The sequence below is a fragment of the Halyomorpha halys genome, unplaced genomic scaffold (genome assembly GCF_000696795.3).
Source record: "Halyomorpha halys isolate HHAL.00 unplaced genomic scaffold, Hhal_1.1 Scaffold1090.1, whole genome shotgun sequence".
NCBI classification, from domain to species: domain Eukaryota; kingdom Metazoa; phylum Arthropoda; class Insecta; order Hemiptera; family Pentatomidae; genus Halyomorpha; species Halyomorpha halys.
In genome coordinates this window covers 371,173-376,630 of record NW_027114054.1, presented here as the reverse complement: position 1 = coordinate 376,630, position 5,458 = coordinate 371,173, and the positions used below count along the sequence as shown (strand labels likewise).

At 27.6% G+C, this 5,458-nt stretch overlaps 1 protein-coding gene across 2 annotated transcripts in view; it reads left to right on the top strand.

The window, feature by feature from the left end:
• LOC106688250 (transcriptional regulator ATRX) overlaps positions 1 to 4,309 on the top strand; it is a gene marked incomplete at its 5' end in the record, with an annotated part of 59,243 nt that extends 54,934 nt beyond the window's left edge. For both annotated transcript variants that reach the window (XM_067051293.1, XM_067051292.1), the window contains 1 exon segment: positions 4,020 to 4,309.
• Positions 4,310 to 5,458: the final 1,149 nt, after the last annotated feature.

Below are 5,458 nucleotides of genomic sequence, written 5' to 3'. Positions count from 1 at the left end.
TTTTTCTGATCCCTCTAAAACAGAAATACAATTAATTAGTGAATGCTTTATTGTGTGAAGAAAGGAATAAATCGTATTGGGTATTATTTTTTACTACCTTTGTTATTTTAAGGTTACCTGTAATATTTATTTATTAGTGAAATGTCGATTATAAATGGTCCTATTATTAAAGAAAGAGCCCGGAGTTGAGGAGCCTCCTCATGTTGATTTTTGCTTAGAAGATAGAGAAAAATAAAAACGTTAATTATTAAAGACAATAGATAATGTCTTTAATAATTTTTTTTTTTTTTTTTTTTTTAAATTGATAGATTTATTTATTGATAGATATTACAATCTGCCACACAGTTGTGGGTAATAGGTAATATTGACATACTAAAATAAAATAAATAAAAAAAAAAAAAAAATAAAAAAAAACTCTCTTAAAATATATACAAACAAAAGAATAGACAAATGAACATAATCAGACTATCTGTATGAAAAATAAATAAATAAAATAACATAATGATAAAATAATATATACAATCTTTAATAATTAATGTTTTATAGATAATAGTTAATGGTGTAGATCTAAAGCGTTGGGGCACACTTGAGCTATTAAACGATATCGAGAGATAATACGTGTAAGAATTTTGCTTTTAGTGGATCAGGAGGTTCTATTGTGATATTTATTGACTCTAATGATATATTTCAGAATATTACAACATATAAAATGGTAATTGCTTTGTACATTCAGAGTATTTACAAGAAATATACATTTATCAATATACGACGTGTGCTATACCTCTTAGAACGAGTGTAGTAGTTGTGTTAGCTGATAGGTTGCGTCATGCCGGCCCAAAACGGTTTCGATGGTTGTAGTAGTTACAGTATATACCAACAGGTAGCGGTGTCGGTTTACACCCTATTGGGCTAGAGGTAACCCACTTCTAGAAAAACTTCTTCATTTATTAAGTTTCAATTTCGTTTAAATGAAGTCATGTTCTCTTTTGGGATAGGTTTGGATTTGGTTCATTATTTTTCAGGAACCAAACTACTATAAAAGAAGACTAATTGTTAGAAAGTCCATACGGATTATTGTTCGATTACTTAAAGAAAAGCAAGTTATGTTTTTTGTTAAATTGAAAGTGGCAACTAAAAAACTATTAAAGTTAAGTAATTCTAAATTGAAACTAAATCCATTGGGACGAAAACAACATTCACAACTTAATTGTAATTAAAAAAAAAAACTTGTCGCTATTGGTTTACCTGTTGGACTCCTATCGTTTGATTTAGTCAAACTAAACTGATATTGGTAATTTTTGTAAAGAGAAATTTATCTTTTAATTATTAAAAACCATGACGATCAACTACTCTTCGTTGTTTAAAATAGTGTAATTATAAATTTAAAAAAAAATTTTGTATTCGAAGTTCTATATCTTTAAAACTACAAATAATAATAGAAAACCTAAGAGGACCTTATTTAAAGCAGAGTAAATTTTCTGAAATATTAGCCCTAATAGAGTTATTTATGTTCAATGGTTCTCAAGATATAGCTTTTTAAAAAGCAATATTTCATAAAAATGTACTGAAAGATTAGTAGTTAGTGAATTTATTTTGAGAAATCTACATCTCAGGAACTATGTGACGTATAGATCTGTTAGCACTCAATTTAAAGCTAGTTTAATGTACTATAAAGTAATTTATGGACTTAATCTTCGTAGGAGTAGTTTTCATGATATTTGCTAAAATGAACTGATTTATAGTTGTTCGGACAATAAGTTTGATTTATGAAAAACTTTATTTCAGAAACTATAACACGTACAGATGTTAGCCAGCACTTAAATTAAAGCTAGTTAACTTTACCATAAAATGGTTTGTAACCTTTATCTTTGTATGAGTAGTAGTTTTTATTATATTTGACAAAATAAATTTATAAAATGTTTAGTTTTTGAAACCATTAGACATATATATGTCTGCCAGCTCTCAAAGTAAAGGTAATTTAATTTATTATAAAGTAGTTTATGACACGTATCTTCGTAGGACCAATACTTTTTATGATATTCATATATGAATATAAATTTAGCACATGAAAATATGTCCGACAAACAATAAATCAATTTATTTTAGCAAATATCATGAAAACTACTACTCCTATATACTTTTCAAACTACTTTATAGCCCATTAAACTGGCTAATAAACATCTGTACATTGAGTGGTTTTTGAGATATAGATTTCTCAAAATAAATTCACTAACTACTGATCTTTCAATACATTCCGTACAACATTTTTATGAAATGTTGTTTTTTAAAAGTTACATCTCGAAAACTATTTAACGTAAGTAACTCTATTAGGGCTCATATTTTAGCAAATTTACTCTTCTTTAAATGACGTTCTCGTAGGTTTTTTTGTGTTTTTGCTACTTTTTAGATATAGAGCTCAGAATGAAAAATTAACTTTTTTAAAGTTTTGAAACTGCCGCCATTTTTTATTCTCCCTACCTATACTTGGCAGACTGATCAATTTTGACTAGTTTATAATTATACATTGTTTTCATTAAAGTAATAAAAAATTTGGGGTGAAGTAATTGCCTTTTTTCTCCTCTTGGGCTCTTTTACCAAATACGCATATTTTCTATTATTTATCAATAAAAAGTTATGATTAAGAACAACAAAAATAAGGAACAAACTTTTGAATAATCATATGTCTAAACATTTGAGGAGCAATCTATAGAAAGTTAAAACACCTACTTTTCCTAAATGAAGATTGTGAGGATAAATTAGAATTCCACATCTTGAAATTATATATTTTATTTCAGAAAATCAATTTCCTCCTGTCATCCAAAAGATATTGTAAATAAATTGTTCAGTACGACTTATTCAAGTGAGTCGCTCCCATAATAATTTTCTATAAGTGGATATTGTGGCTTTTTAAATAAGTCTTTTGGTTTATTTCTTTTAATCATCTCTACAATTAAGCCTTTAGTTGATTCGAACTAAACAGTATAATTCATCAAGAGAACTTCAATTTATTTCTTTTACAAAATTGTTAGCATAGTAGCCTTAGACTAGTTTTTTTTTACGTAACTTGTTACTATTTTTCTGTCACACAAACAACCATACACATACACACAAAAAGTCTAAATCGTTCTTATAGCAATTTTGCTTATAAAGTTATTGACTGTATTAAAATTTTTTTTTTAAAAAAAACAGTTAAAATAAACTTTTAACTTAATATTGTGTGAGGTAGAATAACTTTCGGTTATACATAAAATAAACACTCTTTTATTATTAAAATATTTACGATATCCTGTATATATTATAGCTGGTATATCATGCAGTATACATAAATACTAAATAGTCATGAATTGTTGGAAAGTAGCTTCGTCTCTATTTAACGTTCAGTTATAAATTAATTCAGTTATAATTGAATTTCCAATCACGTACCGAACCAAAAAAAAAATATTGAAAATTTATTAGGGCTCAGTTATACATGATTGTGTACAGTTGCATTATCTACTAGAAGCAGCGAATATCCATTCCATAAGAGTATTCTTTTCTCATCAGATAACATTTTTCTTTCAAATAATTTTTCAAACTTCAGACTTTTTAAAAATGTTATTTTTTTTTTTTAGATGGTTTAAAAACTTTCATATGTTTTTTTAGTTACATGGAAATGTATTGGGCTGTGCCGTTCGCACTTAGAGGGTTATGGCCACCGAATTTATATTACAAGTAAAGTAGAATACCAATGATCCATTACAGTTGGGACCAAAACATCGCCGGTTAATACAGAGAAGGCTATGAAAGGAAAAAATTCATATACTAATTTAAGTTTATTTATATTACATGCTTTAATTTAAATGATTATTTTAAAGGATAGCAAAGTCTGTTTTTTTACGTTACTCTTGCCTAGTAAAAGGGGGTTAAAAGGGTTTCTACGGTATTATATACGAATATATATATGTAGCTATATTTATATGTATTTATATTTACTCTTAAATACATCTCATTATATATATGTACTTTGTTTTTGTTTCTAGCTACGAAGCAGACGAAGGAAGGAGATGTGCCACTAACTGAAGAGTTCCTCTCAAAACAGGACTTTATCCTCCACTATTTCACATATTTATTTTTTTGTTTACATTTGTTCAGTTCTAAAGTTTATTTTTCGTTCATATATTTTCTATTCTTATTCAATTTTCGTATTCAGTTATTTTTTTGTTTTGAGTTGTTTATCGTTCATGTTTTATTGTTCCATTCTTATTTATTCTTCATTCGACGTTTAGTTGTTTTTTTCAATTTTTCATTTTTATTAAATATTTTCCTTTGATTTGTTTTTTTTTTTTAATACTTATATCTTACCTTTGTTGATAGTTTACTTTAAAACAACGATAGCAATATTCTAATACTTTAATTAACAAACTAATTTTATTAAAGATATATTTAGGTTAATATATTTACATTTATAACAAACATAAAATTAATAATATTAAATGTATCATAAAATTTTAAACATAAATTTTTAGATTACGGAGTAAACATAAGACAAAGCGAAGATATAAGATACTTATTTCAATCTCAAAAAAAATTAATAATATTGAAATTCTCTATTGAACTGGATATATACACAATACATGTATATGTTCGGTTCTATAGAGAAATAAAAATGAATCTTATGTTTCTTATTCTTTTTATTAAGAAAGAAAAGGACCACAACGCACTAGAGGAAGGATCCGAAGCGATTGTCAAAAAAGCTTCATATTTTTTAACAAACAGGTAATTGAATTTGTTCCACTAAGTTATTTTAAATTTTGCGCGTGTAATGAAAGTTTCTAAGATAGCCTACTTCATGGTTTTGTTTCTGAAGGTGGTGACCAAGATGAAGAAAGAAGAGGTCCAGACAGCCCGGGAGGAAGGATCCGAAGCGATTGTCACAAAAGCTTCATAATTATTTACAATGAGGTAATTTAATTAGTTTAACCAACTAATTAAAATTTGTAGGGTTATTAACCATTTTTAAAGTGACTTATTTATATTTCACAGGCATTATTTCTAAGATGTCGTCAGTTATGAATTGAAAATACCTGCTTGAGAGAATAGAATTTTATAAGCACCATGAGTGTTCGGCATGCCGTCTCACAGACTAGTAGAACGGCATTGCAAATAGACATCTGGTGGTACCTCTCAGCGAACAGCTTGGGGGGGCCATTTCTATAAGCAGGTATAACCGCAACTCGAACCTCATGGTGATGGGCACTTAATTATCTCCGGCAGTAAAGATAAGCATCTACTTGCCCCTTTCAGTGAAGCTCCTAAGTTGGTACTTTGAATAGCAAAATTCCTTAAAATTAAAATCAATATAAATAATCTGTTCTCTCTTATATAATACCTTCATTGTAAATAATTAACCATCCAAGAGGAGGATCCGAAGCGATTGTCACAAACGCTTCATATTTTCTTCAAAAAAGGTAATTGAATT